The sequence below is a fragment of the Rattus norvegicus genome, chromosome 13 (genome assembly GCF_021556685.1).
Source record: "Rattus norvegicus strain SHRSP/BbbUtx chromosome 13, alternate assembly SHRSP_T2T, whole genome shotgun sequence".
Taxonomy (NCBI): domain Eukaryota; kingdom Metazoa; phylum Chordata; class Mammalia; order Rodentia; family Muridae; genus Rattus; species Rattus norvegicus.
This window is the reverse complement of record NC_141546.1, coordinates 97,394,351-97,417,500: the sequence shown is the minus strand read 5'-3', so window position 1 is coordinate 97,417,500 and position 23,150 is coordinate 97,394,351. Positions and strand designations below refer to the sequence as shown.

At 45.5% G+C, this 23,150-nt stretch overlaps 1 protein-coding gene across 7 annotated transcripts in view; it reads left to right on the top strand.

Annotated features, from left to right (window-relative positions):
* Disp1 (dispatched RND transporter family member 1) overlaps positions 1-23,150 on the top strand; it is a 150,319-nt gene that overhangs the window by 42,478 nt on the left and 84,691 nt on the right. For 2 of the 7 annotated variants that reach the window (XM_087580399.1, XM_087580394.1), the window contains exon 3: positions 1-154. This exon is cut by the window's left edge and continues 66 nt beyond it. The exons of 3 other annotated variants lie outside the window; for them this stretch is intronic. The gene's annotated coding sequence lies outside the window, so the exon portion shown is untranslated. Of the gene's footprint in view, positions 155-11,134; positions 11,264-23,150 lie in introns of all 7 variants that reach the window. 2 more of the 7 variants (XM_087580395.1, NM_001105983.2) reach the window with 2 other exon arrangements.

Here is a 23,150-nt window from a genome sequence, read left to right as displayed (position 1 = left end):
ATTAAGTGCAATAAAGCAGGCAGAGACTCAGCACACGAGACGGCTAGTGTGTGCTCACTGCTGTCACTCCTGCCTTGTCTCTGAGGGATGCCACCACTGTTTGCCCAGACCTGAGCGAGCTCCCATCTGCTTCTCAGCAGGGATTTTTCTACTGGTAAGAGTCAGCAAGTGTTGATGGCTGCTGTCAGCCTGTCTGCACCTCCCACCCTCCCTCCCAAACACTGCCACTCCTTGCACTTAACCCCAAGGCCCACCACCTCAGACATTTTCAGTTTTCATCTCTGCCGCTTCTTCTGTTTTCTTTCTGCTCTTTGAAAACATCACAATAAATTATTAGTTTTTCATTAAAACGATGTCTGGCATCAATAAAGCAAAAAGGGAAAGTTATACTTTTCTCCCTCAGTTCTCTAGGGATACCAAGACAGGTCACATGGTGATACACACGGGCTGGAGAGAAAACACTTCTCAGGACACAGGTTCGTTTTAAAGGATGTCTGTTGCACAGCTTCTAGCACAGTGAGAAAAGGTTTCTTTCTCACAGAGCAGTCTCCACCCCACAGAGAACACGATGAGAACATCGTGCTTTCAAGCTGGGTGTCCTCAACCATGGGAGTCCGTTCTGCTCATCCCGTCCACTTCAGCTGACGACTGTGTGTGCAGAGTGACTGCTCTTGTGTTTTCCTGTGTTTTCAGTTTGAGATGCTTTTAGACTTGCAGTATTCCTGGAAGGGCGTGCTTATGTCTGCATCCTGCTCTGCATGAAGCTTCAGCTTCTTCATGTGGGGATCTTTTCTGCCCTCCAAGTGTCGCTGGAGTGCTCCCCTCTTCTTTAGTCTGCATCAGTTCTTTAGTCTGCCCTTGACTTTTATATTTTTTGAAGAATTTGGAACAGTTGTTATGAGGATTATTTCTCTGTTTGGGTTTGTGTAATGTACACTCTTAATGAGATTAAGGTTTTGCAGTTCTGTGGAAAACTGTGGCAGGGATGCTGTGCCTCCAGGGCATTGTGTCAGCCGACTCGTGATATCAGTTAGTACTGAGAGAGTTTAACTTACAGAGGAATCGCGTGGGACAAACTATAACCTGTCACTGGGAACCTCAGAGCAGCAGTACTTACTCTCAGTGCTCTCTCGGTGCTCTCTCGGTGCTAGCTGGTATCACGTGGCCGCTGACACAATGTCCTGGAGGCAGAGAGCCTCTGATGGATCCTCCCCATTTATTCAGCTCTCGTTATCTTTCTGTTACACTCAGATATTCAGAATTCCTTTGTGCTTTCTGCCTTTAGCTCTAGGCCAAGCCCTTTCTTTAAGGTGCCCTGGCCCCTTTTCATGGAAAATGGAATATTAAAACCAGGATTTGTGTTGGGTGTGATGTTGCTACTAGACTGTCACTTGTTAGAGATGCCCTCAGTCCCATGTTCTCATGAACCAAGCTAGGAAGTGTGTGTGTGTGTGTGTGTGTGTGTGTGTGTGTGTGTTTGTGCACGTGTGTGTGTGTGTGTGTGTGTGTGCATGTGTGCATTCTGTCTACATTTCCTATTAATGATCACTGCTCTAATGCAGTGCTCAGGACTCATTCTAGACTCTGGTTGCAACTTTCATTTCTAATGGTGAAAAACTGAGCTGTACAGCCTTGTTTTCTGCCCCTACCAAGCCCTGCTTTGGCATTAGAGATATGCTTGAATGAAGGAGTTAACCTAGTCTCAGTGTTAGGCACCCTCACTGTGTGCTCAATGTTTGGGATGAAACAGAAGTAGAATCTTCAGTTTTTACTTTGACTACATGCTCTATAACTATGCGAGTATTCTTGCTTTTTACTGTTTAGAGTATGAATCTGATAAATTATTAAATTGTTGTGAACTATTAACATCTAGCTTTTTTTCAGTAAGAAAAAGTTATAACTTAAAATAAAATTGCTCAGTTAGAAAAATAGCTCCTTTGTCTGTTTTAAACTCCTTGGGTGTAGGCAGCAACACCGAACAGATTTCAGCGTTTCTAATTACAAAATTAGCTTGCAGACCTTGTCTGGCTCACTTTTCACACCTGTCAGCTGTAGCGCTGTGAAATATATTCTTCACCTGAAACCCTTCCTGCACCTCTGCTGCCAGAGGGACGACCAGGAAGTTCCGATAACCTTAAGACTCATTTCCAAATTACATTATTAACTGTGTAGTCCTGGGAAAAACAGTAGGGTCTCCTTCCCCTGTGTCCTCCATGGTGTACAGTAGGGTCTCCTTCCCCTGTGTCCTCCATGGTGTACACTAGTCTCCTTCCCCTGTGTCCTCCATGGTATACACTAGTCTCCTCCCCCTGTGTCCTCCATGGTATACAGTAGGGTCTCCTTCCCCTGTGTCCTCCATGGTGTACAGTAGTCTCCTCCCCCTGTGTCCTCCATGGTGTACACTAGTCTCCTCCCCCTGTGTCCTCCATGGTGTACAGTAGTCTCCTCCCCCTGTGCCCTCCATGGTGTACAGTAGGGTCTCCTTCCCCTGTGTCCTCCATGGTGTACAGTAGTCTCCTCCCCTGTGTCCTCCATGGTGTACAGTAGGGTCTCCTTCCCCTGTGTCCTCCATGGTGTACAGTAGTCTCCTCCCCCTGTGTCCTCCATGGTGTACAGTAGTCTCCTCCCCCTGTGTCCTCCATGGTGTACAGTAGTCTCCTCCCCCTGTGTCCTCCATGGTGTACAGTAGTCTCCTCCCCCTGTGTCCTCCATGGTGTACACTAGTCTCCTCCCCTGTGTCCTCCATGGTGTACAGTAGGGTCTCCTTCCCCTGTGTCCTCCATGGTATACAGTAGTCTCCTCCCCCTGTGTCCTCCATGGTGTACAGTAGTCTCCTTCCCCTGTGTCCTCCATGGTATACAGTAGTCTCCTCCCCCTGTGTCCTCCATGGTGTACACTAGTCTCCTCCCCTGTGTCCTCCATGGTGTACAGTAGGGTCTCCTTCCCCTGTGTCCTCCATGGTATACAGTAGTCTCCTTCCCCTGTGTCCTCCATGGTATACAGTAGTCTCCTTCCCCTGTGCCCTCCATGGTGTACAGTAGTCTCCTTCCCCTGTGTCCTCCATGGTGTACAGTAGTCTCCTTCCCCTGTGTCCTCCATGGTGTACAGTAGTCTCCTTCCCCTGTGTCCTCCATGGTGTACAGTAGTCTCCTCCCCCTGTGTCCTCCATGGTATACAGTAGGGTCTCCTTCCCCTGTGTCCTCCATGGTGTACAGTAGTCTCCTCCCCCTGTGTCCTCCATGGTATACAGTAGGGTCTCCTCCCCCTGTGTCCTCCATGGTGTACACTAGTCTCCTCCCCCTGTGTCCTCCATGGTGTACAGTAGTCTCCTCCCCCTGTGTCCTCCATGGTGTACAGTAGTCTCCTCCCCCTGTGTCCTCCATGGTGTACACTAGTCTCCTCCCCCTGTGTCCTCCATGGTGTACAGTAGTCTCCTCCCCCTGGGTCCTCCATGGTATACAGTAGGGTCTCCTCCCCCTGTGTCCTCCATGGTATACAGTAGTCTCCTTCCCCTGTGTCCTCCATGGTGTACAGTAGTCTCCTCCCCCTGTGTCCTCCATGGTGTACAGTAGTCTCCTTCCCCTGTGTCCTCCATGGTGTACAGTAGTCTCCTCCCCCTGTGTCCTCCATGGTGTACAGTAGTCTCCTCCCCCTGTGTCCTCCATGGTGTACAGTAGTCTCCTCCCCCTGTGTCCTCCATGGTGTACAGTAGTCTCCTTCCCCTGTGTCCTCCATGGTATACAGTAGGGTCTCCTCCCCCTGTGTCCTCCATGGTGTACACTAGTCTCCTCCCCCTGTGTCCTCCATGGTGTACAGTAGGGTCTCCTTCCCCTGTGTCCTCCATGGTATACAGTAGTCTCCTTCCCCTGTGTCCTCCATGGTATACAGTAGGGTCTCCTCCCCCTGTGTCCTCCATGGTGTACAGTAGTCTCCTCCCCCTGTGTCCTCCATGGTGTACAGTAGTCTCCTCCCCCTGTGTCCTCCATGGTGTACAGTAGTCTCCTCCCCCTGTGTCCTCCATGGTGTACAGTAGTCTCCTTCCCCTGTGTCCTCCATGGTATACAGTAGGGTCTCCTCCCCCTGTGTCCTCCATGGTGTACAGTAGTCTCCTCCCCCCTGTGTCCTCCATGGTGTACAGTAGTCTCCTCCCCCTGTGCCCTCCATGGTATACAGTAGGGTCTCCTCCCCCTGTGTCCTCCATGGTGTACAGTAGTCTCCTCCCCCCTGTGTCCTCCATGGTGTACAGTAGTCTCCTCCCCCTGTGTCCTCCATGGTGTACAGTAGTCTCCTCCCCCTGTGTCCTCCATGGTGTACAGTAGTCTCCTTCCCCTGTGTCCTCCATGGTGTACAGTAGTCTCCTCCCCCTGTGTCCTCCATGGTGTACAGTAGTCTCCTTCCCCTGTGTCCTCCATGGTGTACAGTAGTCTCCTTCCCCTGTGTCCTCCATGGTGTACAGTAGTCTCCTCCCCCTGTGTCCTCCATGGTGTACAGTAGTCTCCTTCCCCTGTGTCCTCCATGGTGTACAGTAGTCTCCTTCCCCTGTGTCCTCCATGGTATACAGTAGTCTCCTCCCCCTGTGTCCTCCATGGTGTACAGTAGTCTCCTTCCCCTGTGTCCTCCATGGTGTACACTAGTCTCCTCCCCCTGTGTCCTCCATGGTGTACAGTAGTCTCCTCCCCCTGTGTCCTCCATGGTGTACAGTAGGGTCTCCTTCCCCTGTGTCCTCCATGGTGTACAGTAGTCTCCTCCCCCTGTGTCCTCCATGGTGTACAGTAGTCTCCTCCCCCTGTGTCCTCCATGGTGTACAGTAGTCTCCTTCCCCTGTGTCCTCCATGGTGTACACTAGTCTCCTCCCCCTGTGTCCTCCATGGTATACACTAGTCTCCTCCCCCTGTGTCCTCCATGGTGTACAGTAGTCTCCTTCCCCTGTGTCCTCCATGGTATACACTAGTCTCCTCCCCCTGTGTCCTCCATGGTGTACAGTAGTCTCCTCCCCCTGTGTCCTCCATGGTATACACTAGTCTCCTCCCCCTGTGTCCTCCATGGTGTACAGTAGTCTCCTCCCCCTGTGTCCTCCATGGTGTACAGTAGTCTCCTCCCCCTGTGTCCTCCATGGTATACAGTAGTCTCCTTCCCCTGTGTCCTCCATGGTATACAGTAGTCTCCTTCCCCTGTGTCCTCCATGGTGTACAGTAGTCTCCTTCCCCTGTGTCCTCCATGGTGTACACTAGTCTCCTCCCCTGTGTCCTCCATGGTGTACAGTAGTCTCCTCCCCCTGTGTCCTCCATGGTGTACACTAGTCTCCTCCCCCTGTGTCCTCCATGGTGTACAGTAGTCTCCTCCCCCTGTGTCCTCCATGGTGTACAGTAGTCTCCTCCCCCTGTGTCCTCCGTGGTATACAGTAGTCTCCTCCCCCTGTGTCCTCCATGGTATACAGTAGGGTCTCCTTCCCCTGTGTCCTCCATGGTGTACAGTAGTCTCCTCCCCCTGTGCCCTCCATGGTATACAGTAGGGTCTCCTTCCCCTGTGTCCTCCATGGTGTACAGTAGTCTCCTCCCCCTGTGTCCTCCATGGTGTACAGTAGTCTCCTCCCCCTGTGTCCTCCATGGTGTACAGTAGGGTCTCCTCCCCCTGTGTCCTCCATGGTATACAGTAGGGTCTCCTCCCCCTGTGTCCTCCATGGTGTACAGTAGTCTCCTTCCCCTGTGTCCTCCAGTGTTGACAGTCTAGGACAGCCATTAGTAATGATGCCCGTGGAAGGAAGTTTTTGTTTTTTTCCCCCTCTTACGTGTTCAGAAATTTGGTCTGTTTTTCTCTGATGTAATTCAAACTACACGCTGTGCTCATAAAGCTCACAGCTTATCCTTAGAAATGTGCTTTTCAAATGCTCCTTACTGGTTTTAGTCTTTGATTTATTTACCTCAGGTGTGTCAGTTGTCACTGTGACTTCTAGCACTAGTTCTCAAGGTGAGTTTCTCCCACTGTCGGGAAAGTAACGAAGGCTGTCGCATGGCACAACTGGGAATTATTTTTGTTTAAAAGAAAATTTTCTTCACTGTGGCTTTTTTTTTTTAACCCAGGAGGACATACTTATTTTAGGTTTTCTCTCTAGTTATGAGGTAATGGGTCTTTTAAAGCTGAATAGGAAGATCGGAGCCCTCCAAGGACCCCAGTCGTAGAGGCTTCTGTTGTTAAAAAAGCCCTGAGCTGGCAATTCATATAAATCATCTCTTGTTTTAGAGCGGACTCGGGAGCCAAGTTCTATATATTTAAGCCTTTCAAGTGTGGACATTTGGAGCTCGCCATGTTCTGTGGGACAAGGTGTTATTGTGACACCATAAATCCCCACTCCCTAGTTGGGTTTGTTTCCCTACACATTGTTCAGAGGTTGGCCTGTGTTACTGACTGACTTGCACTCTGCCCTGACAGCACTCCACTGTCTGCGTTTCCAAACACATCTTTACGCCTTTAGCCAGTTCCCATTCCGTTTTCATCATTAGCTCTCCGTCCGTCAGGGTCCCAGTTGCCTTACAACTCGGAGGGGTGGGAAGGTGCTGCATTCTGCAATGGCCGCTGAACTTCAGGACTGACCTCAGTGGGCGCTGTTTTAAAGCTGTCAGTTAGAGTGAAGACCAGCGTTCATCCTGCATTTCCAGTCACAATGCACCAGGGTATTTATGTTGACGCTCCAGACAAACTTTCTGTTTACTCACATCCTGGAAGGCCAGGGTGAGTTAGACAGCATCGTGAGGAGCAGAGGCCTAGGTGACGGAAGAGCCTGGTATCCCCAGGCAGAGCAGAGTGTGGCCTGGGGTGGGTGCTTGGCAAAGGTCTGTGCAGGGAAGGAATTGAGCTCAGGAGCTTTTGTCTGACTTTTATTATTACGCTTTTTAATTAAAAGTAGAGTCTTCTCTCATGCAGTTGACTTCTTTTTATAGATGCAGAAGCCTAGTCTGGAGATGGCGTCTGAGACTGAAGCTGAGTCCGGGGTGTTTTGTACTCACTTGTCACTGCCTGTATCATTGCAAGGACTTGTTTCAAGCTGTACAGTAGTCACTAAGCCAAGCACAATGATGTGAAATTGTGTTATATATGCGCTGCTGTGGCGGCCTGCCCATTAACGTTGTTAGTCGCATATTCATTGTCTGTAACCAGGCAATTACAATGTTCTCGTGGAAGTCCTTGAACAGTTGCTTCCTTGAGCGAATTTTGTTCTTTTATGTTGTTCTTTTTCACACTTGCTGATAACGTCTCTGCTGAGGGCTGTTATAACTTTCATTTACTGAGCAGAGTGTAGCGTCACCATCTTGAGTGCGAAGGGACTTCAGGAATTAGTTTGCTGCAGGAGTTCATTGTTTAGAGAAAGGAATGGGCCTCTGAGCATTAGGTGATCAGTGCCGCACCAACAGCGGTGGCAGAGCTGGAGGAAGTGACAGTCCAGTCCTGGAGCTTGGACTTAGGATCTTTTTAATCTTTAGGTCTTACAGGAAGGTCTTGCTCTGTGTCCCAGGCTGGCTTTCCTGGTATCCTCCTGCCTCAGGTTTTCATGTGCTAGGATTGAAAGTGTCTCCCCGACCCCCACCCCAACAGTTTGCTTATCATAGTTTTAAAGACTGAGTTTAAAACTGGGATGGCAGATAATATATTTTCATAGATAAATCCAAATGACCCGTCCTCTGGACACTGGGTTCCAGACGTGCTCTCTTGGGTGGAAAGTATGCAAACGCCTCTCAGTTTACAATGTGTTTCATGTTTTCTCAGAAATCTCTTATATTTAGCAGTAAAAAGATTAAAGTTAGTATATTCACCAATTTTTTATACGTATATTTCTGTACAAAACCGAGGCTGATAAATTCTCATAATTTCTCGGATTAACTTAAAACTGGAACCATCTTTCTGCTAGAAATGGTTTGCTCATGCATTTTCTATGTGGATTTTCGTGTCTCAAGTCTCTTGAGCCTTTAATAACTTAAAAGTGAGTATTAATATGTTTGTAATTTTCCAGCACTGGAGATCCGTGGTCCCAAGAAGTCGCTTGTTTAATTTCAATCATAGATACTAATAAAAGAAAAAATATTTTGGGATGTAAATATTGACTGGGAGCCCATTAGTCACAGGTTTCCCATAGCACCCACAAAGCTGTTTTCATAGAACAGGTAAAAGCAGGCAATTTAAAAACTGAGGAAAGCACACGTGATAATCTGTGCTGGGGTGAGAAACAGAATGCTGTTTCTTTCTTGCATGAGGCCTGCGTTTCATAATTAGCTTCTTAGAAATTGCTACTTTTCATTGCAGTACCATTAACCTGGCCCTGCAATTATACACCACAGTAATTTTTATTTTTGGTTATTATTTTGTGTGTAATGATGTGTATGTGGGAGGAGTACACATGCCATATTATCCACATGGAGGTCAGGGCAACTTTGAGGGACTCATTTCTCTTCTACCTTTCCATGGTCCACAGTTCAACCTAGGTCGCCAGGCTTACACAGCAGGTTTGAGCTGCTCTGAATCTTCCCTAGCTTGTAAATGAATTTGTTAAAGTTAACCTCTGAGAGGAATCCTGACCGCCTCTTCCCTGTATTGCTACTATTGATTTTTAATTGAGAATTGGGTTACTCTGGTTGGTGGCTGCTGTGATGTTGGTGAGAGAGCACAGAGCATAGGGAATGCCTGACTTGTGATGCAGTGCCCTGCTAGCCCACTTAGCTTGTTGGGACTTGCGACATGGCGGGCCTCAGTTTCTACTTATAAAATGGTATTGTCGTCTAAGGCTGGGTGTGCAGTCGCATGTTTTCTACAGACACCTCAAGGATATTAAACTTAAAATAGGCTGTGATTATTTTGACAGTTTTCTCTTTTTCCTTTCATGGTAGGAGCTTAAAGAGCAAAGCAAAGTGGTTGGTTCCTTTCTGGACACCTGATGTGGCAAACATTAATTTAATTAGAAATAACTCCTGCAAACATTTCTTAGAGGACTGAGAAAAGCCTGCACGAGTCTTGCTTCTGACCTGTTCTGTTTCTTTGAGAAGATGGCATCTTGTATATCTTAGCCTCGCTTTGTCCTCATGGGCAGTCCTCTTGCCTCAGGCCCCAGGAGTACCAGACACAAACATAGACAGACAGACACACAGACACAGACACAGACACAGACACAGACACACACACACACACACACACACACACACACACACACAGAGATACCCAGACACACAGAGACACAGAGACACACATACACAGACAGACAGACACACACACACAGAGACACACGGACACACACACACAGACACACGGACGCACACACACAGACACACGGACGCACACACACAGACACACACACACACAGACACATGCACACAGACACTGCCTCTATGCTCGGCAGGTCCTTGCCAACAAGATTTGTTCTTGCTACTAAATCTTAGGATTTGTTCATTATCTAAATGTTTTTCTAGGGAAAAAAAATGTGAAAACAGCCAGAAAAATTCCCGAAATGGAGGTAAAAGACATCTTCAGATGGATAGTAGATATTGATCATACCTGGTCCTTTAGGTTGTCATGAGAATTAAAGGGTATAATTTATTTAAAATTCTTAGTATAGTGTCTGACACAGAGCAACTATTTAATCTTTTTTGTGTATGATGTGTGTCTGTGTGAGGTGTGTCTTTGTGTTTATATTTGCACATGTGCACACACACTAGCATACCTGGTGGTCATTCTCTGACTTTGGCATTGACCCAGATTTTCAACTTCTTTGAAATGGAGTCTTCTTGATGTTTGCGCCTCTGTTGATTCTTTTTACCTGTTAACTACCACATATGCTTTTTTTCTGTAAACATGAGATCATTTTATAATACTAGTGTTTTTAACCAACACTGTGAATGTCTAGAACAGTGAGCCAATAACAAGAAGTTTAACAGTGCTCTAAATGAATGCCATTGTCTTGGACTGTTCCTCATTACTGAGCTGGTCAGTGATATTCATACCCTACTTCTACAGAAGCACTTAATCAGTAACATAAGTCTTTTGTTCTTTATACTTTAATGATCCAAACAGTACTTGCACGGGGTGTGCTGTACTTGAGGCTCCAGACTGTTACGTGGTCTCTGATCTCTTAGTGGCTCGCTCAGGAAGATCCTGCCTTTCTCTTACTCCCCATTCTGTGGGTGTCTTTTCCTGCAGTTGGAGAAAAGGAGATAGTCTGTTGGTCTGGGCTTTAAAAATAGTTTTACAAAAGAACAAAACCCAAATTCAATTGGTCATATTTAGAGAATGTTAAGGACTTAGTGGACTATTATGGGAAATGAGAATGGGTGGTGGTGTTATCATCATCTTAAACTACTGGTTTAAGCCAGAGATCCACCTTGTTGATCTGGGCTAAAAAGAGTTCCTGGGCAGCCTAAGCTACATAGCAAGAACCTGCTTGCTTCCGAGGAAGCAGACAACAGCAACCGCTCTCCCAACCCCATCCCGCCTCACCTCCCTAACCAAAACATATGTGTGAACATATACCCTGCCTTGTGGTTGAGGCAGAAATATGGCAAGTTAGAGGCCATCTGAAGCTACAGAACAAACCCTGTGTGGGGTGGGGTCGTGGGGCTGTGTGCGTGCGTGCGTGTGTGTGTGTGTGTGTGTGCGTGCGTGCGTGCGTGCGTGTGTGTGTGTGTGCGTGTGTGTGTCGGGGGAACCCACAGGCGTTTCCTTAGATCTTAGCTTTTATCTCTAGTTTCCTGCTGGTGGAGACTTGCTTCTCTTTATTCCCTCCTCCGCTCTCCTTCCATCCCTACCATTTTACTTTTTGGCTAAATAAAGAATGCTGTAACATATCCTTATAGAAACTATTTTAATGAAATTTTAGGTGTAGTCATGGAGTAAACACCAGTGGCAATGGGTTTTAGACGAAGGATTTTAAAAGGTACATTGAGGTTGTTAGTAGCTGTAACTGCCCTTCAGAGAGGCCTTCCAGTACCCTGAGGTACCAACTGCCATCACTGTCCCAGGGTTAGGATTGGAGCAAAGCTTGTTGAGAGTCAGCTGCTGCCGGTGTTCCTGATTTGGTAATTGTTCACATTCTCTGACGTGTTTGGCTGCCTGCCAATACTTACCTGCTTCTAACCAGCAGTCCTGTGATATGTAGGTTGGCCTCAAGCTACTGTGGCTGCAGAAGACTCAAGACTGAGGGCCTGTAGAGATGAGCTGTGCTCTGGGATTGGCATTAAGGTGAATCATGTGACGCTCCCAGCCACGGTGTCCATCCCCGTGGAAGGTAGGGGTTGATCACTTGCCACATTGTGACAAAAAACTTTTATAGAAACACAATATTATATGTTGTGTAAATCCACTTACTTTAAAGAGCAACTTTCAAATATCTTTTCTAATTCTTTAATACAGGTCTTACTGTGTATCCCTGGCTAGACTGGAGCTCTATATGGACCAGGCTGTCCTTGAGCTCACAGAGATCCTCCTGCCTCTGCCTCCTGAGTGCTGGGATTAAAGGCATGAGCCACCATCTTAAACAGATCTCTAAGGCAGCTTCTATAATCTTAGTTAATTTACAGAAAAGCAGGGTCTGCTTTTTACTATTAATGATAGGTTTTGTGCGTGAAGAGATTAGGGGTACATCCTGGGTTTCTAGCACATAAATAAAGGGAACACATTAATTAATCACACTCCCTGGGCAGCTTATGTGTTTGCTTGCTTTCCCTCTCCTCTTGTACAGTTACTTTGCCTTGTGATAGATTTGGGGCTCTGGGATTTTACCTTAAACTGATGTGTGCCCTGTCAGGAAGGACTTCTAAATTCCAATTAGCACAGTGTCTGCTTCAAAATTTGCTAGTCCTCTTTTCTGGCAGCGTGACAGTGGGACACCCAGCTTGGTTCTCTGGCTGTTCAAGGCTGTAGTGGAGTATTTTTACTACTTCGTCTCCTCCCCCTCCTCCTCCCCCTCTCCCCCCCCCCTCCTCCTCCTCTTCTTTCTCCATTTTTCTTCATCTATCACGGGAAATATGTTGAGTTGTTTTAACTCTCCAGGAGCCTGTTTGTCACCCTCAGGTGTTTGTAGTGTAGACTGACAAGTTAGAGTAAGTGCTGTGAGGTGAGGGGTGGTAAAGATAAAGTGAGGGAGCCTGGTTTGAAATTCAGTAACCTTGTATAGTATTAATAAAGAAATGTTAGTGTAATTATATGTCTGTCTTTGTAGATCATAAAGAAGGTTTTACATTTTAAGAAAAATATATTTATTTTGAAACTAGGCCATTCTGTCTCATTTGGCTGGCCTTGAACTCTTGATCTCAGGTAATCCTTCCTCAGTCTCTGGTGGCCTGTAGCTATATATTAGTATGCCAGACCAAGGTAATTCTCCGAGTTCTAAAACTTACAAAAGATTAAAAACAAGCTAGTTATTCTCCAGTGTTGGTAGAAATGAAAATGTTACTTACATTGTTAAAAACATAGATTGATAAGGAAAGATCAATTATTAACATGCAAAAGGACTGTTTCCTTGGGGCTGGAACAATGGCCCAGCAATTAAGAGTACTGCCTGCTCTTCCAAAGGACACAGGTTCAAGTCCTAGCACCTTCACTGAAGCTCACAACTGTCTGCAACTCTAGGTTAAGGGAATTAGGTGCCCTCTTGGGGACTTCTCAGGCACCAAGAATGAAGTGGTGTGCAGACATATGTAGAGGCAAAAGAAAAAAAAATAGAAATAGAAATTTAAAAATGCGGGGCTGGAGAGATGGCTAAGCAGTTAAGAGCACTGACTGCTCTTCCAGAGGACCTGAGTTCAATTCCCAGCAACCACATGGTGGCTCACAACCATCTGTAATGGGATCTCATGCCCTTCTCTGGTGTGTCTGAAGACAGCTATAGTATATTCATATAAATAAAATAAATAAATGAATCTTCAAAAAAATTTAAAAATGCGATTCCCAAACAGGATGTACATATTGCTAGCACATACAGAAAAGGACTTATGTGTTCCGTGTGTTAATACATGACTGTGACTCGAAGGCTGGAACAGGACCGTCACAAGTTTTGATGCACCATGGGCTTTTTACAAGTTTAAGGCTAGTTTGACCTACATGATGAGACCCTGCCCTCGAAAATAGAAAAAACAAAAAACAAAAAACAAGGGATTTCATTTCCTTAATAAACCATAGAAAAGTACTCTTCTCTAGTAGTCATTAGGATTGACAGAACGTTATATCACTCTTGGTGAAGAGTTATTGAGGCAAACATGGCAGGCCTGTGGATATTGGGAGCTGAGCGTCAAGACAGCAGCCTGATGCAGGTGGTTCTCGTCTCAGAATGTTTTCTAAATATAAAAAAAAACCCAGAAGCAACCCGAAAATCCAGTCATAGTAGCGACGTTTGAAACTCTGAGTATTTGAAACTCTGTCTGTACAATACAATGTTAGAAACATTTTTGTTTCGATGCTAGTAGGGTTAGAGCAAGACTATTCTGGTTTGTTGGAAAGAGGAGCATGAGGAAAAGACCAGGAATATAATCTGTTCAAATCTGTTGTTCTTTTCTTGTAGCAAACATTGATAGCAAAACAAATAAATTATGATATGTTAATGACAGATGCAAAGTGATTATTTAAAAAACGAAAACTTATTTTTTATTGTGATATATAATAAATGAAATTCTAGAGAATCAAGAAAAATATTTTCAAAGAAAGCCATCTATTCTATGCTGCACTCACACTCACACACACACACACACACACACACACACGTCACACACACAAGTCTGTGTATCTGTGTGTTCCTATGTATGTGTATATGTATATGTTGGGCAGGAGAGATGGTTCAGTGGGTAATGAAGGTGCTTGCTGTCTAAGCATGAGGATTGGAGCTTGGATCCCTGCACCTTGTTAAAGCCGAGTGTGGCAGTTACGTCAGTAGCTCGAGTACTGAGACTAGAGTTGGGCAGGGATGGGAGGATCCTGAGGCTCACTGGTCAGCCTGTCTAGCCATACAAGACAGCTCCAGGGTAAGTGAGGGAGACCTTGTCTCAAAAAAAGGTGATGACACACACTTTAGTCCCAGAGCTCTGAGTTGGAGGCCAGCCTCGTCTATATAATGGCCACCCAGGGCCCTACCTCAGCAAACACAAAAATAGAGAGGAATAGAAGAAGACACATGAAGTTCCCACACTTGTACACATGGGCATGTACAACTGCTAACACACATGGGTGTGACAGACACACACACACAGTGAATAAAATAGTGTGCAGCTTTGTTATTTTAAGCACCAAACCATTTGATATAGAGTAGCAGGCAGATGGATGTTTAGTATTCTCATTAATAGACATTCAGGTGTTGGAAACGCTCATGTCTGTGTTTACAGCACCGGTATTGAATTTGAATGTGCATGTGTACTCTCTGAGGCCATTTTTATAAGCAGATTCAGGGTGAGAGTGTCTGAAGAGGGGCCTGAGAATGGCAAACACATGGTGACAAGGGTTTAAGGAACCCTTTCTAGTCGGCTCTCTAGCTATGAACTGAGTTCTACCACTTAGGAAATACATGACTGTTAAAGTTATCAGTTACACTCACTGTGTGTACTGCCCCTCAAAAGTTAGCTGTTGAAGTCACCCCTGGTAGCAGTGTGCTAAGATTCCTTCCCCAGGGGAGACGAAAGCAAAGTGTGCCCTTCCTCCCAAGATCTCAAGGAGGAAAGAGTCCACCACAGTTCACTGGGGAACTGATGAGCTGCTCGGGCTTCCTGATAGAGCCTAGGTGAGGGGTTCCTACCGAGCAGGGCGGAGGCCTTGCCTACAGCTGCATAAACGGAGACCTCTCCAATCTTTTCCAGCCTCTGTATATCCCAGGCCCTGTGGCCACATGATAGGAGCAGCTGCATAGTCAGGAGAGAGTGTCCTACACTACCCCTCTATGCTGGTGCGGCTTAAACCATTGACCAGCCCAGCCAGGATGATCTTTGCAAGAGGACACAGATGAATCCCCCAAGAGAGCAGGTGCTTATCTTAGAGAACAGCCACTCGTGACAAGAAGTTACTGAATACATGAAAACACCCCGAGATAATGGGTAGAATTGAAAACAAACATTATAATTTAGTAAAACAGCTCTGTGTTTGGCTCTGTGTATTAGTCACGGGAACCTTGTGTGTATGTGTGCGTGTGTGTGTGCATGCATGCTTACGTGGGTGCCAAGCCCCTAAAGCCAAGTACGTAAATAAACTAACATCAGAACTCAGCCTGTGATATCCCATGTCACGCTGAGTTAAGTGTGGCTAAAGCATGTATAAATAATAAACTGCTCTTAGTAGAGTAACAAATAATTAATAACAGAGTTATTTCAGTGATGGCTTTTCAACCACTGGCTAATAATTTAGAATGCTTTAAAATACTTCTACCTTGCTGGCCTCTTTAAACTTTAATTTGTGTGTGCGTGCACATGCGCGCCCTGGAGCAGGAAATGCTTATTCTCCATCAGTGGCAGCACAGAAAAGATGGCTTTCTTTTGAAAATATTTTTCTTGATTCTCTAGAATTTCATACATGTATAGACTGAAATTTGATATGCCTACTCTCGTTTCTTCCTTCTGCTCCCTTCTTTCTTCCCTAATCTGCCCCCTTCATGTTCCTGTCTTCTTCCTTTTATAACCCACCCATGACTTTCTTTTGAAATAAGATATTGAGAGCAGATGTTACCGTCCTACCGCATTGACTAAGCACAGATCTCAGGATGTTCCCACAGTGCCTGACGCTGAGAGGTTTTATGACCCCGTGGTAGCTTAGGGAGTCGGGCATGCACGCACATCTTACAGTGATGTGGCCGCAGGGCTCGTCTGCACGGCTCCGAGTTGCCTCTGCCTCGTGTGTTCTAGGCCCACCTTTACGCCTATGTCTGCTGCTTTCCTAGCATCATCTCTCCCGTCTGCTGGTCTGCCTTACTCCCTAAGCAGCAGATCTGAACCTTGTAGACCATCTCCTAGTGCTGCCACCCTTCCATTCAGTTCTTCATGGGTGGTGACTCCAATCAGGAAATTATTTCTGCTACTACCTAATAACTATAATTTTGGTACTGCTATGAATCATAATGTAAGTATCTAATATGTGACCCCTCTGAGAGGGTCAGGTTGTGACCCACAGGTTGAAAACTGCTGCCTTAGACTGGAAATGTGGAGACACTCAAACCATTCTTATTCGAGTTAAAAGGACCGCCCGTTCTTCAGCAGAAATTAAGACAACTTACAAAGGCCTATTCACTAATTTGATTTTAAAATATGTGGCATGTCAATGCAAATAACATTTCATGAGAAATAGCTAGTTTCCAATTTTTCTCCATTGTTCGCAAGTCATTCTAATGTGTGACTTAGTGGGCAACCCCGGGGCTTCCTGTCTGCTCCAGCATCCTGTTGTAACACTGCAGCATCTGGCCCCTGGGAAACCACTGGATACTCTGGGAAGAAGAGTAAAAAGGACTTGCTATGACTTTGTGTTGCTAGGAAAGCCCTTTTGCAGTGCAGACCCTCAGGAAGGTCTCTGGTTGCTTGGCATTTTTCCTTCTTCCTGACTGGCCTTCAGTCCAAAGGGCATGCTTTTAGGGGAAGTTTGCCCAGGGCCTGATGTGGGGTACTCCACCCTCTCTTTCACTTGTCCTGATTATGCCTTATGCCATATCTGGGCATCAGTTCTCCAGCTGATGTGGCGCTCTGGTTTCTTCCAAGGCACCTGCATTTTATCCCGGTTAGCCTAATGAAGGCCATTTCTCCTCTCCTCAGTTTACAGATGAATGATACACTAATGTGATGGAGTCTGCTCAGTGTTTATGTTTCTCATAAACTGTTCAAATCTGTTGTTCTTTTCTGTTAGCAAACATTGATAGCAAAAGAAATGAATATGTTAATGACAGATACAAAGTGATTATTTAAAAATGAAAGCTTATTTTTTATTGTGGTACTCAGACCTTTAGTTAAGTTTTGTTTTAAAAGAAATGTCTGTAGTACTGTTTTCTTTTAGTGAAATAATTCCTACTTTGTAAAATAGAATTAGATATATAGTATGTTTTATGGTACAGTATCCCACCAAGAGTCAGTCTGATGTTTATATAGTACTAGTTTATATAGTACTACAAGACCTTTTTGACATTATAATAAAATGCCTGAGGCAAACAACTTAAGAAGAGGGAAGGTTTGTTTCAGACATTTCAGCACATCCGTTTGCTCTGGGCTCATGTTGGCATGTTATTCCACGGTGAGAGCCTGTGTTGGAGGAGGCCTGTTTACCTAATTGTAGTCAGGAAGCAAAAAGTGAGGACATCCCCAGGATTTTATTTTCCCCTCTGTTACAATTGGAATCTGAAATGCCCCACAGGCTCATGTTTTGAAAACTTGTTCCTAGTGGCTAGGGCCTAGCTCACTGGGAAAGGCTCACTAGAAAGGTTGGTGAGCCTCACCCTGTCTGCCTACATTGCAGTGTGGAATGCCATCGTAACTTCCCTCTGCATCACGTCTGTCATGAATGCTGCCCGACCTTCACTGGGATACACAGGAGCCAAGAGAAGCCTTTCTCTCCCAGTTGTTTCTATCAGGCATTTTGGTCACTACAACACAAAAACAAACAATGCTCTTCCAGTGTAACAGTAACTTCTTCTCATTAGGCCCCACTTTCTAAAGTTTCCATCATCTGTGGGAACACAGATTGCTAACCAGGCCTTGGTGCTCACCCCTTGGGGCACACTCAGTGTGCAACCAGATTTTTCTGGTGCTTTGCTATTTGAACAAGTTTAAAAATACTCACATGATGCAAACTGGAAAGAAATGTGTAGGCTGAGATTGATGTCTTTTGTCTTAGTTAGGGTTATTATTGATAATGAAACACTGTGACCACAGCAACTTAGAGAGAAAAGGCTTTATTTTACTTATAGTTCTTATAACAGTCCATTATCAAGAGCAGTGAGGGCAGGAACTCAATCAGGGGAGGAGCTGATGCAGAGGCCATGGAGGGGTGCTGCTTACCGGCCTGCTCCTGATGACAGAACCCAGGATTACACCACCCATAATGGGCTGGGCACTCCCCCATCAATCACCCATTAAGAAAATGCCTTGTAACTAGATCCTATAGAGGCATTTTCTCAACTGAGGCTCCCTCATTTTAGATGACTCCAGCTTGTGTCAAGTGACATAAAACGAGTCAGGACATCTTTGTACAGCATAAAGTTCTCTGCATCTCAGCCATGGGGAGGGAGGCAAAGGCACGAGGGGATGCCATTTCAATGACCTACCTGGCTTAGCATCTGATACATCTGATACAAATGATTTCTTTTAGATTTCCCCCTTGTGTTTTCTCATGCTTCTGGCAGAGAGCTTGACTCTGGAACATAAATAGAGTGAATCAGAGAATAAAGGACAGAGTAGCAATCTATTGATTAGGTATCGATTCTGATGATGGGTGAGTCTGCCTTGTCTGATAGCTTGCATTGCTTCATATGCTGTAGATGTAGGCATTCATGTGTCAGAGTGTGTTGATTATCTACTAGGTGCTTTAAGAGCATAATGGGAAAGCTAGCAAAGCCACTGTTTTAGCCAGAATAGTTTAACCCTGATTGCCTGTGGTGGCTTGGTTAGAATGGCCCCCAGAAGCTTGTGTAATTGAATGCTTAGTCACCAGGGAATGGCAGGATTTGAAAGGATTAGAAGGATATGGAGGTGTGGCCTTGTTGGAGGGAGTGTGTCACTAAGAGTGGACCTTAAGGTTTCAAAAGCCCATGCCAAACCTCGTGTCTCTCTCTTGGCCTTTGGATCAGGATGCAGCTCTTAGTAAGCACTCCATGCCGTGTGTGCTACCATGCTCCCCAACTGTGAGTCCCCAATTCAGAGGTTTCTTTTCTAAGAGCTGCCTTGGTCGTGGAGTCTCTTCACAGTGACTAGTGCACAGTTGAATGGAGGAGGACGTTTTCGTGTACTTGGATGACTGAACTGTTGTTAGAGACCATCTTACACAGTATCTGCTTTGAAGAAGAATAACCCAGAGCTGTGTTTTCTTGATGTCAACAACCTAAGGGAAGAAAGAATTACTTGGCTGGTGGTTCAGTCTGTGGTCATGTGACTCCTGCTTCTGGCCCTGATGAGGTAGAATTTGGCAGTATGCCATGGTAGAGGGAAGATGCTTACCTCATGAACAGCAGCAAGGAGACAAGGTTAACACTTCAAGGCATATTTCCAGTGACTTCTCCCACTATGAGCCCATCCAACCGTGAACTAACCAAAGCATCCTCATGATCGGCCTCCCTCTGTCGGACTGGCCACCAGCTGGAACCAAGCCTGCAACATGGGTGCCATTTTGGAACACATTTCCTGTTCAACCCTAACAGTCTCAAAGTGCAGTCAGATAGAGGGCACTGACCATGGAGGAGAACGTTAGATCTTCCTGTTAAATAATACCTGCATTTCTTTTCTAAAGGGGATTAACACAGGGTGGCAGGCAAGTGAGTGCAGATGTGGCTGGCTGGGGGCCAGCCCTCTGAAGCCAGCCTGCACAGGCAAAGCCTGTCAGTCCCTAAGGCATAGGAAGTTCTAGCACCCTTCATGTCAGAGCTGTTGTGAAGCTGTCATCTTGTGTTTCCTTTGAAGAACCTGTCCTTACAGAGGGCCAGGTCTCTGACCCACAAAGCCTTGAAAGAAAATTCCTTTGCCAAAAGGGAGTTGAGAGTGCTACAAGTGACTTGACACATGGTGTTGACTTAGAGGCTTCCAGGGGGTCTTTGCAGTTGGTCTCATTTCCCTAGAGGAAAGGGGTTCCCTATTCACATGACTCCCTGTGGACTTCACAGGTCAGTGTGAAGTGTCTTTGGGCTCTGGCATGTTTAACTGCAGATATTGTGGGGGATGGTCAGTGTGCTGATAATACTTGAAATGTGTCTTGAGACACTTTTTAACACTTGCTAAAAAGGGGAAAATGCTCACAGGAGCTCAAGGTTCGGTTTCGGGGGGTGCCAAGTTATCGTTTCTTTCCTGGTGTCAGATTAATGGGGAGGTGGAAAATGAAAGCTGGAATGTGTTACTCTGACACCCAAAATGGTACTCGTTGAGACAGGCACAGTTCTGATGTTCAGCCCTCTTTTTCTGTCTGCTTATCACCTTCAGCGCTTAACCAGAACATCCACATTGTTCAGGGGATTTGACTTAAGCCCTCATCCATACTTTCTGTCTTAGTAAATATCAAGTTTGGCTTAATGGTTTCCTGAACAAAGTCATTCAAATGCTGCATTGTTATTGATTTTAATATGTTTGTGCTTCAGATGTGGATGTCATTGGGAATGGCCATTATTTTTCCTGATTTGGCAGGTTAGAACAAGGTTTGGGTCACAACCCTGTTAGAGAGGTGGCTCTGCTGAGGGAGGGCCATGAGATTCACGTTCATCAGGCCGGGGTTTATGTTGCCTGCAAGGCCCTTAGCCCTCAGCTGCACAGCTTTCCACAGTTCACAGTGTGGGGTGGCGATGCAGCGTGAACCTGCCTGTAAGTGGTGAACTTAGAGCCACGCTGGCTCCAAACCAGGTTGTTTTTCTCCTCAAGACTGTTTCCAGGAGATCATTTCATTTTATAAGATTTCTTGAATACTATAACATGGCCCTGGTTGAGTTTTCCCCAATTTACACTTAAGTGGTGGGTGCATGATGGAGAGAGGCTCATAAATTTTAATTTTAGATATGTTGGGCGACCATAAAATTATAATGAACATCACATGTGAACAGTGACTGTACTCTTTCTACATGGATGTAAATGAAATAACCCCCCTCCTGTGTGTGTGTGTGTGTGTGTGTGTGTGTGTGTATGATGCTTTATACTGATACTCTACGTAATTTATATGTTGTTCCATATGTTGAACAAGCTATAACGTAGGAGTAAACTGACATTACTGAAACAAGACTTATATCACTGTGTGTAATGCTGTGGCCTTCAGCCTTGGATCTTAAGTGATTTGTTTGTTTTTGTTTGAGACATATTCTCCGTGTACACGTAGCTCAGGCTGGGTCCTCACTCAGGATCCTCTTGCCTCAGCTTCCCAAGCCCTAATATTACAGGTGTGAGCCACTTTGTAGTGAACATCTTATAATGAAACGCCTGACATTATTAAATAGGCTGTTCATTCATTCATTCATTCATTCATTCATCTATCTTATGTAGTTATTGATTGATTTTTATATAGTTAGTTTTCTATATGCTTGGGACAGGCTATGTCACAGTGAGTAAAGTAGGTATTTAAAAGATAATGATCGAACATCAGTTATATATCAGACATTGTTAAATGTGGGGTTATGCTCTGTGGAGCGATAGAAATGCTGAATGAGTACTTAGTAATTAAGTACTTAAGTTTCAGATGGTGGGTCTGTCAGGGCCCTCTAGAGGAGCAGAACTTAGAGAATGAATGAATCTCCATCCATCCATCCATCCATCCATCCATCCATCCATCCATCCATCCATCTATCTATCTATCTATCTATCTATCTATCTATCTATCTATCTATCTATCTAGCAGGCTGTGGTCCCGATAGCCTGAAAATGATTGTCTACCAATGGAAGCTCCAAGCATCTAGCAGTTGCTCTGTCCATGAGGCTGGATGTCTCAGTTGGTCTTCAGTGTAGGCAGAATCCCAAAGAAGTGGGCTCTAATGCCAGAGAAGGAGGGGCCTTGCCAGTGAGAGCAGGAACAAGCAGGCAAAGAGTGAAAAGTTTCTTTTTCCCTGTCTGTTATCTAGGCTGCCAGCAGAAGGTGTGGCCCAGATTAAAGGTGAATCTTCTCCCCTCAAAGGATTGGAATTAAAAGTGGGTCTTCTCACTTCAAATTATTTAATTAAGGAGAAATTCCCCCACAGGTGTACACAGATGCTTAGGTTTTAATTCCTGATGTAGTCAAGTTGACCACCAAGAATACCATCTCAGGTAGGAGTTAGGACTTCAAAGACACCCAACATAGGAAGAGTGATTAAGACCCTGGCCTGATTTACTTTGAATATCCTGGTTAGCTGTGGGGCCGAGGAGAGGGAAGGAGAGCTTCCCAGTTAGCTGTGAGAGTGAGGAGACCATAGGAGAGCTTTAAGGATCCAGAGTGCGTAGTCCTTAGCCATACACAGAAACCAGCCAAAGACAGCCTTTCCACCAAGACCGAGTGTTGAGGCAGACCGCAGCCAGTTCTAGTAGATGCCAGCAGGTGTTAGAGAGTCTCCCAAGTACTGAACAGGTAGCTAGGGGTAAAAGAGTCTGGGGACCATCAGAGACCGAGGATATGCCCTACTCAGTTACTTACTCAGAGTTATAAATTCATATATTCCATTGAGAAGGCACTTGAGCCAGATGGAGAGTGGGCTGCAAGAATCCTTATTTGCAAAGAAAATGGGTATTTTGGTATGCCCTGTTAGGTATTTTATAGAAAAAATGTAAAGCAATATACTTAAGTATATCTACTAAAATATTGGTGAATTTGGGTTGTCTGTTTCCTGTATAAATGCTTACACAGTGTTCTTCACTTAAGTGTTCTGTTGCCGAGCTGCCTTCGTAGTCACTGATTAGAAATATCAGCTTTAGCGTGGCCTTAGTTTAAGCAATGAAAAGGTAAAAGGTGTCTGCACTTGACAGTGGCTTCCAAATATACCTAAGGTTAGTACCAGGCTTGGAAGGAGTCCTGATCCCATGTGTCTAAAGGATTATGTTCGGGCACTGCTACAGAACAGAGCAAAATCCTGTCTGCTGCTGTTGCTGCTGGAGTGTGTGTGTGTGTGTGTGTGTGTGTGTGTGTGTGCAGTACTCAGATCTGACCAGACAGACGCCGAGCTGTGCCCTAGAGTCCAAACCCCTTTTAGGACATTGGTCGGTGTGCAAGCACCCGGGTGTTGGGCAGCAGCTGGAAGCAGTCTCACCCACTGTGTAAGGAAGTCTAGAAAGCCATTACAGAAAGCGAAGGGGTTTGAGTGCTTGTCACTGAGGTTTAAACCTTTGTGTTTCCAAAATCAAGAAGTAACGTCCAAGTGTGATGTCTGAATGGCATGGTAGATGGACACAGGCTTGCATGAGAGTCCCCAGCCTCTGCTTTCAAGTCCCATTCAGCCTGGGGCAGCATGGGAAGTCATTATCAAGTTGCTGTTCACAGGGCGCCAAAGGATACCACTTACATGTTAATGACTT